The sequence below is a fragment of the Salvelinus namaycush genome, chromosome 13 (assembly GCF_016432855.1).
Source record: "Salvelinus namaycush isolate Seneca chromosome 13, SaNama_1.0, whole genome shotgun sequence".
NCBI classification, from domain to species: domain Eukaryota; kingdom Metazoa; phylum Chordata; class Actinopteri; order Salmoniformes; family Salmonidae; genus Salvelinus; species Salvelinus namaycush.
This window is the reverse complement of record NC_052319.1, coordinates 27,900,476-27,910,981: the sequence shown is the minus strand read 5'-3', so window position 1 is coordinate 27,910,981 and position 10,506 is coordinate 27,900,476.

Sequence of the window (10,506 nt, the reverse complement as noted above, 5' to 3'; positions counted from 1 at the left end):
CTCGCTCTCTGAGACAGAGCAACGTGCTGAGGCGGTGTATCTGGTCCATACTCCCCTGGTGAGAGCCGGAGAGAGCAGGACTCAGCTCTGTTGTTTGACCTGCTGCTGTCAGCCCAAATGTTCAAATGGCACCTCTCTCACCCTCTCCCTTTCTACCTCTCACGCCACAACGTAATGCCAAAATGGCTACTCATCATTTTGCCACAGTGAATTACTCTATCCATAGTTGTCCTATCCAGGCTTGAAACTTCCGGTATAGTCTGCATTTTTGGGCTATGGAAATGAGAGCCTAGATGTCCCATTGGTGATATGACAGTATAAACTGGGGGATATTCTTAAAATAGACCTACATGGAATCACCATGAGACAGTGAATGTTAAGACTTGCTATTTATAAACTGGGAGTTGTGTAATAAGTAGGCTATTATATATGGTAGGGATTAGACTGAAAGGACAGGGGCAGCATCTTTAACCCGCGGTTTCCCAAACAAATACAATATGACTGGATCAATCCCCTCAGGGTTAATTTGGCCAGGCATAATTAGGAGAACAATTACAATAAAAATACAGTATGATGTTCTACAACATACTATTTTCCACCAGATAACCATCTGCGGGCCTCACTAGTCCTCCATAACCGTTCACTTGAATTTACCAAACAATCAGAGCACTTGTAGCCCTAAAAGGTGTCGTAATCAATATAAGTTATTGGATAGCGCATGAAGTATGTGGTCAGTTGTGTATGATTTAATGTCTCATCATGGGTCAGGTCAGTGTTTTTTAGGCTAAACTGCCACAGTTGGACATGTGACCAACAGAAAGCCCCGCTCTGACTCAGCCCTCAGTGTATTTGAACAGGTAAGCCCCCCCTGCTTTGTCCTTGTCTGTGGTGTTCCCCTGACCCAGGCTGCTGGCTGACAGTCTGCAGTCGTGTGTGTTGTACTCGTTCTGTGCGTGCAGGTGTTAAGCCCACTGTTAGCCCACCCTACTGATGAGAAGTGACAGGAAAAGACCTGGCTCAAGTACAGAGGCCAGACTCCCTGCCTTAAATAAGGGGGGAGTCCATCCTAAACACAGAGGGCTCCAAATGTACCCCACTCTGGAGGGAGAGGAGGAGAAGCGGTGCTCATCAGGGCAGAAGCTAATCTGTGTTGATGCTTTTATGTAACACTAGGTCACATGACCTCGTAGTGCTGTGATGTCACGTCTGCCCTACACTTGTTTTTGCTCAATCAGTCGCTAGTTCTCCTGCCTTGGAGACGCATGCAGAGGATTGACACACACACACCAACCGAAACACGCAGCCCTGGCTTGTCCCCTCATCTCTACCAATGCTCTCCACACTCCGGTGGGACTCGGAGGATAAAAAGAAAGGGAGTGAGGGACTAGAAAAGAGGAATATCTGATTCTATTGGAGGAGAGTGAACAGACAGCCCGATGAGAGAGCGGGTGGTCCGGGTGCAAGGCCAGGACGAGATGGCCATGAAGCTGCTGTTCTGGGAACTGGAGCAGCACCTCAAGAGGTAAACTAAGACTTAAACTGGAGATAGACAATATCGACCTTGCCCTCCCTTACTGGATCTAGTCTACTGTTGACTATACTGACCCAGTCCCCCCTTACTGGAGCTAGTCTACTGTTGACTACACCGACCTAGTCCCCCCTTACTGGAGCTAGTCTACTGTTGACTACACCGACCTAGTCCCCCCTTACTGGAGCTAGTCTACTGTTGACTACACCGACCTAGTTCCCCCTTACTGGAGCTAGTCTGTTGACAATACCGACCTAGTCCCCCCGTACTGGAGCTAGTCTACTGTTGACAATACCGACCTAGTCCCCCCTTACTGGAGCTAGTCTGTTGACAATACCGACCTAGTTCCCCCTTACTGGAGCTAGTCTGTTGACAATACTGACCTAGTTCCCCCCTACCATGTCTGCTAACAGGGTTAGTGTCTTAATACTGTAGTTGAAGAGGTATAGACTGTATGTCTGCTCTTACTGTACAGGAGTCTGGAAACAAGCCAAGGAAAGGATGCACTAAGCTGCATTGTCTTTCTTTTGTCTTGGTCAGACTAATGATTGGTCTGACGATTGGTGTTAAGTGTAGGGATGGGCATTTGAAATTATTTCAGAATATGAATAATAACATATTTTTTCAGATACCCGAATAGTCTAAATATGTTGTTTTTTTCTCATAAAAACGTCATTTTAAAATGTCAATGGAGACTTGATCACGTGACTTGAGAGAGCTGGTGCGCTCGTTTTAGCAGAAGGGTGGGGGAAGGGCAAGAGAGGTGCAGGGGCCGGTGTGTGTGGCACAGAGGAAGATAGCGAAAGTAGCCAAACCGACTCGTGCTAGTTAGATTACCTATGGCATCAACAAGTGTGTCTATCATACCATATGGTAGTGCCTGTCTTGACTGCATCAAATCATTGCAAAGAAGCTAGCTAGCTACAGTAGCAAGCATAGCTGCGGAAAGTAGTTTGGGGGTGTTGGTGCAGTTTTTTTTCGTGGTGGGGGGGTGTTCTGGAGCAACTTTTTGCCTGCGCTGCAGACTGCTATATTTTTCTCTCTCTACCATTTGTATTTCATAGACCTTTGACTATTGGATGTTCTTATAGGCACTATAGTATTGCCAGCCTAATCTCGGGAGTTGATAGGCTTGCAGTCATAAACAGCGCTGTGCTTCAAGCATTGCGAAGAGCTGCTGGTAAATGGAGGAAAGTGCTGTTTGAATGAATGCTCACGACCCTGCTGCTGCCTAACACTGCACAATCAGACTGCTCTATCAAATTATAGACTTAATTGTAATATAATAAACACACAGAAATACGAGCCTTAGGTCATTAATATGGTCAAATCCGGAAACTATCATTTCGAAAACAAAACTTTTATTCTTCCAGTGAAATACGGAACCGTTCTAAATATTGCTGTTACATTGCACAACCTTCAATGTTATGTCATAATTCTGGAAAATTAATGATGGTCTTTGTTATGAAGAAATGGTCTTCACACAGTTCGCAACAAGCCAGGCGACCCCAAACTGCTGCATATACCCTGACTGCTTACACTGAACGCAAGAGAAGTGACACATATTCAGGCACCGCATTGATTATATGCAATGCAGGACAAGCTAGTTAAACTATTAATATCATCAACCATGTGTAGTTAACTAGTGATTATGTTAAGATAGATTTTTTTTTTTATAAGATAAGTTTAATGCTAGCTAGCAACTTACCATGGCTCCTTGCTGCCTGCACTCGCGTAACAGGTGGTCAGCCTGCCACGCAGTCTCCTCGTGGATTGCAATATAATCAGTCATAATCGGCGTCCAAAAATGCAGATTTCCGATTGTTATGAAAACTTGAAATCGGCCCTAATTAATCGGCCATTCCAATTAATCGGTCGGCCTCTAGTTACTACTAAGCTATATGGAATTGATTTAAGAAGGTCATACCAATAATCATTTTGCTAATTGATTTTGAATTTTAAGACCCCTTGAAGTTTCCATATATACTTAATTTTTTCCACTGGTACTGGGAGACCTTCAGATGAAACTTGTGGGCGTCGTAGAACAAAGCGTGTTCGTGAGAGTTTTACCTTTACACAGAGTGGTCATACTAGTGTGTAGCCAAAACTGTTCGGACGCTACAGACAGAAGTTGGCAGATCGGCTGTACCGACTTCAGACGAGTCCCAAGACGCTTTTGGGGTTTGTAGAGCCAAACCGCTCGGACACCACAGACGATTTTGTGAGATGACAGATTTTCGGGATGTTTCATGGTCTGACAAACACCGTTCTAGCTCTGTCACCTTTCACTGCAGATTCGGAAGTATTACATAGGTGGAAGCGGTGGATTGTGACCCATCCAATGCAAAAAAACATCTCTAGCTTAAACTGACACATTTTTATGGGGATTTTTTTATTTATTATGCTAATTATATTTCCGGGTGGGCATCGACCTTAACCGGTTAAACGGTGATGGAGAAGCCTACTGGTTTATCGACCCTACCACTCGCCATCATACAGAACTAGTTCCCGGCTGCACATCACAAAAGGACAGTTTGAAATGCGCCAATTAAGATTAGAATATTGATTACAACATGCGCATAGGCTATTTCTGTTTTAACGAAATAGGGTACAAAAAGAATTTCAGCTCAGATTTACTCGAGGCATACAACAAAGTGTAGGTAAGGCCTATAGGCCTAGTGTAGTCGTACTATTACTAGTAGTAGTAGTATTCATTCGGGTGTGTGGACTGAACCCGAAGTCCCCATACGGTTCGGTACGAATACATGTACCATTAAACCACCGAATAACCGTGCCCATCCCTAGTTATGTGTTTAATTTGAATTTGCAAACCGTAGTCTGGCTTTTTTTATGGCGGTTTTGGAGCTGTGGCTTCTTCCTTGCTGAGCGGCCTTTCAAGTTATGTCGTTATAGGACTCGTTTTACTGTGGATATAGATACTTTTGTACCTGTTTCCTCTAGCATCTTCACAAGGTCCATTGCTGTTGTTCTGGGATTGATTTGCACTTTTCGCACCAAAGTACGTTCCTCTCTAGTAGACAGAACGCATCTCCTTCCTGAGCTGTATGATGGCTGTGTGGTCCCATGGTGTTTATACTTGCGTACTATTGTTTGTACAGATGAACGTGGTACCTTCAGGCGTTTGGAAATTGCTCCCAAGGATGAACCAGACTTGTGGAGGTCTACAATTTGTTTTCTGATGTCTTGGCTGATTTCTTTTGACGTTCTCATGATGTCAAGCAAAGAGGCACTGAGTTTGAAGGTAGGCCTTGAAATACGTCCACAGGTACACCTCCATTTGACTCAAATGATGTCAATTAGCCTATCAGAAGCTTCTAAAGCCATGACATCATTTTCTAGAATTTTCCAAGCTGTTTAAAGGCACTGTCAACTTAGTGTATGTAAACTTCTGACCCACTGGAATTGTGATACAGTGAATTATAAGTGAAATAATCTGTCTGTAAGCAATTGTTGGAAAAATGACTTGTGTCATGCAGAAAGTAGATGTCCTAACCGACTTGCCAAAACTATAGTTTGTTAACAAGAAATTTGTGGAGTGGTTGAAAAACGAGTTTTAACGACTCCTACATAAGTGTATGTAAACTTGCGACTTCAGATGTATGTATATGTGTGTATATATATGTATATATAGAGAGAGGTATATGTATAGAGAGAGGTATATGTATAGAGAGAGGTATATGTATAGAGAGAGGTATATGTATATATAGAGAGATGTGTGTGTGTATATATATATATATATATATATATATATATATATATACACTGCTCAAAAAAATAAAGGGAACACTTAAACAACACAATGTAACTCCAAGTCAATCACACTTCTGTGAAATCAAACTGTCCACTTAGGAAGCAACACTGATTGACAATAAATTTCACATGCTGTTGTGCAAATGGTGGAAATTATAGGCAATTAGCAAGACACCCCCAATAAAGGAGTGATTCTGCAGGTGGTGACCACAGACCACTTCTCAGTTCCTATGCTTCCTGGCTGATGTTTTGGTCACTTTTGAATGCTGGCGGTGCTCTCACTCTAGTGGGAGCATGAGACGGAGTCTACAACCCACACAAGTGGCTCAGGTAGTGCAGCTCATCCAGGATGGCACATCAATGCGAGCTGTGGCAAGAAGGTTTGCTGTGTCTGTCAGCGTAGTGTCCAGAGCATGGAGGCGCTACCAGGAGACAGGCCAGTACATCAGGAGACGTGGAGGAGGCCGTAGGAGGGCAACAACCCAGCAGCAGGACCGCTACCTCCGCCTTTGAGCAGGAGGAGCACTGCCAGAGCCCTGCAAAATGACCTCCAGCAGGCCACAAATGTGCATGTGTCTGCTCAAATGGTCAGAAACAGACTCCATGAGGGTGGTATGAGGGCCCGACGTCCACAGGTGGGGGTTGTGCTTACAGCCCAACACCGTGCAGGACGTTTGGCATTTGCCAGAGAACACCAAGATTGGCAAATTCGCCACTGGCGCCCTGTGCTCTTCACAGATGAAAGCAGGTTCACACTGAGCACATGAGCACATGTGACAGACGTGACAGAGTCTGGAGACGCCGTGGAGAACGTTCTGCTGCCTGCAACATCCTCCAGCATGACCGGTTTGGCGGTGGGTCAGTCATGGTGTGGGGTGGCATTTCTTTGTGGGGCCGCACAGCCCTCCATGTGCTCGCCAGAGGTAGCCTGACTGCCATTAGGTACCGAGATGAGATCCTCAGAGCCCTTGAGACCATATGCTGACACATGCACATTTGTGGCCTGCTGGAGGTCATTTTGCAGGGCTCTGGCAGTGCTCCTCCTGCTCAAAGGCGGAGGTAGCGGTCCTGCTGCTGGGTTGTTGCCCTCCTACGGCCTCCTCCACGTCTCCTGATGTACTGGCCTGTCTCCTGGTAGCGCCTCCATGCTCTGGACACTACGCTGACAGACACAGCAAACCTTCTTGCCACAGCTCGCATTGATGTGCCATCCTGGATGAGCTGCACTACCTGAGCCACTTGTGTGGGTTGTAGACTCCGTCTCATGCTACCACTAGAGTGAGAGCACCGCCAGCATTCAAAAGTGACCAAAACATCAGCCAGGAAGCATAGGAACTGAGAAGTGGTCTGTGGTCACCACCTGCAGAATCACTCCTTTATTGGGGGTGTCTTGCTAATTGCCTATAATTTCCACCATTTGCACAACAGCATGTGAAATTTATTGTCAATCAGTGTTGCTTCCTAAGTGGACAGTTTGATTTCACAGAAGTGTGATTGACTTGGAGTTACATTGTGTTGTTTAAGTGTTCCCTTTATTTTTTTGAGCAGTGTATATATATATATATATTTACTACTGCTCGACTAAAACAATCTAGGTCGACCAATAGCCTAACGACCAAACAATCTACCAGTCGACTAATTGGGGTCAGCCCTGAGGGGTTTCCAAACTTTTTCACTCGGGGGCACCCCTTTCTAGATTTGGGGAACATCCTGCGCCCACCCTGCACTCACGCCATGTCTATTTCTATGGGCACAGGCACTGTTAATGACACAAACTGTTCACACACATCTTGTTGGTGGAGAGAATTTTGCAGGTTTAAAGCTTATTTCCTGCAAAAAAAATGTGCGTTTGAAAGCTACTTTACTTGCAATTCTATACATTTTGTCATATCTAATGTGTATTCATGTGATATTTGAGTGACAAAAAAATTACAACAATATCTATGGGCTAAAAAAACGAAATAAAAAAATGTTAGAAGACATGTTCTAGTTGATCTGGACATTTCTGACAAGTTATAAATAGCTCTACGGTATGCAATAACTAAAATGACAAGAGGAACCAAGGATGCACTACCCAATTTAGTAATTGCACCTTGTACATTCTACTATTACAACTTTCAAGAGTAAGTTTCATGCCTGACTGAGTTCCTTTAAAAATAAACAGTGTTTGCGAACCACTGGTTTCAAGTGTCACTTCATTTGTCAGTTTAGTTGTGTGATGGTTGCATGCTGGTTGCATGGCATTGGTCAGTATGTGGTTGGTGCATGCATGATGTAGGTGAGTGTTTTTCCTGATATTAGATCAGAGAATCACTGACTTCAGTAGGTCTCCAACCTAACTATGCAATATGCAACCATATGGCACTAAAGGCCCTGTTACATAGTGGTCAAAATGTTAGACTACATGGAGCTTTTAATAGAGCTTATCTTAGATCTGTGTTTAGGGAACCTCTACATCTACCTATTGAACCCATACTCCATGCCATCATCCCATAAACTGCTTGTCAGTAAATCACATATTGAATGGACAAAAGAAGCAGTATTGTCAGAATTGGTGCTCAAATACCTGGGTCCGAGCCAAAATGGCCCATGTACGTTAACTACTTATTTTTTTATTAGAATTCGTTTTTATTTAGGTTTTGGGTTAAGGGGGGGGTTGATAAATCACTTCTGTGATTGGAAAATACTGTGCTTCCAACCTTTCCATTATGCCAGATAGTGACCTCCGACCTCAGCTATATGCTGCTTGTCATTGGCTGCGTATGTACAGGTCAGTGACACAGAAGGTACAGAACATTGGTTAAGCTCAGCTTCCTGAAAGCCTGTCCCAGTATGCCCCTGGGTGCTTTATGAATGGAGCCCAGTATAGCTCAGGGCTAAGTAGCTTTGGTCGCAGTGTCACCGTGTTGTGTGTGTTTCGGTAGACTGAGGTTAGGTTGTGCTCTTCCCAGGTGTATATTTGGGTCTGTCTAATAGGTTAAAGACACCTCCAGGCAAAGAGGACAGGAAGTGTAGAAAACATTAGGGATACCTGCTCTTTCCATGACATAGCTTTCACCTGGTCAACCTATGATCACTTATTGTTGTCACCTGTTAAATCCACTTCAATCAGTGTCGATGAAGGGGAGGAGACGGGTTAAAGAAGGATTAGACAATTGAGACATGGATTGTGTATGTGCGCCATTCAGAGGGTGATTGGGTAAGACAAAAGATTTAAGTGCCTTTGAACGAGGTATGGTAGTAGGTGCCAGGCGCACTGGTTTGAGTGTGTCAAGAACTGCAACGCTGCTGGGTTTTTCAATTTCAACAGTTTACTGTGTGTATCAAGAATGCTGTTTTCAACACTCTACCGCACCTGCCATTTCAACCTCTGAATGCCCGGCTATGAAAAGCCAAGTGACATTTACTTCTGATGTACAGACCTGTTGCACCCTCTATAACAACTGTGATTATTATTTGCCCTTGCTGGTCGTCTATTAAAAAAATCTGTCCTTAATGGCCATGTAATGTTATAAATCTCCACCCGGCACAGTCAGAGCCTGGCTCCTATCTAGGTTTCTTCCTAGGTTCCTGCCTTTCTAGGGAGTTTTTCCTAGCCACTGTGCTTCTACATCTGCATTGCTTGCTGTTGGGGATTTTAGGATGGGTTTCTATATAGCACTTTGTGACATATGCTGCATTTGATTGAATGGTCCACCACCCAAAGGACATCCAGCCAACTTGACACAACTGTGGGAAGCATTGGACTCAATATGGGCCAGCATCCCTATGGAATGCTTTCGACACCTTGTAGAGTCCATGCCCTAACAAATTGAGGCCAGTCTGAGGGCAAAAGGGTGTGCAACTCAATATTAGCATGGTGTTCCTAATGTTTGTACACTGTGTATATTCACTGTTACTGTTGGATGGACTCAGTACTGAGCACTGGGCTATGTTTGAATCTCAGACTAACACCAAGCCAAGTTCTGCAGAACTAGATAACTTTCTGTGAATTGTGTGTAAAGATGGACACCTTTCCTATGACTGATAGATCTGTGAATAACTGGATGAAAGGGTGGCCTTAATTACTATGTAGTAGCCTATTTTGTGTTTATCGTTAATACACTCCCAAGTGGCGCAGCGGTCTATGGCACTGCATCTCAGTGCTAGAGCCGTCACTACAGACCCTGGTTCGATTCCAGGCTGTATCACAACCGGCCGTGATTGGGAGTCCCATAGGGCGGCGCACAATTGGCCCAGCGTCGTCTGGGTTAGGGTTTTGCCGGGGTAGGCCGTAATTGTAAATAAGAATTTGTTCTTAACTGACCTGCCTAGTTAAATAAATAAAGGTTAAATAAAATACAAAAATAATACAAAAAATGTAGTACCGGATCTTTAAATGTGGTGATATTGGACCACCTCTGTGCATGCCCAAACACATGAACCTTTTTGCCTTTCCTATGAAACCACACACCCCTACTTCGTGTTATATTTTTCTCGGTGTGTAAGGCTCTAGTGTGTGTCTCTCTAACTCTGTGTCTCTGTTTGGTATTAATCCCTACACCCTGCTGGCAGGATTAAGACATTCTTCAACAGTGGCCACCCTCTCCCTCCCTGTATCCCACCCTTCCTCCTTTCCTCCCAGGTATCCCACCCATCCTCTCTCACTCCTTTCCTCCCAGGTAGGGTGTGTAAAAGAGGGCACGTGCATAAATCACCCCAGCTCAGCACACAGCCCTTTACACCGCGGGGGTCAGATTTCTGTCGTATGTGACACTGTGGAATGTAAGATTTGGGATGGGTCGAGTTGTGTGAATGAAATCAGTGTGTGAAGAGTGTTATGGCTGCGTCTAGGGGTAATGTCTGTTTTTGAGTTGTGTTTAGGGTGCGTTTGAGATCTGTGTGTGTATGATGTCTTGGATATGTGGATGAGTGTTCCATTCTTCCCCCAGAAGTACTGAGACGGCAACACTCAATCCCCTGTATGTGTGAAGGCTTTGTCTGCTGCACATAGTAGGCCAACTAGGATGCTCATCCACATCCTTGTCTGTTATGGTTTGGTTTGCATTAAAATTAATATAGAAACTAGGATCTCTATGATTAATTTTCTGGATTTCAACAAGAATGAAACCCTCCCTAGGCCCTGTCTTCTCATGAAATAAACTATGCTCTCATAGCTTTAGGCCTACTTTAGGGACTTGTTGTTCAGAAGTCCTCATAGGGAGAAT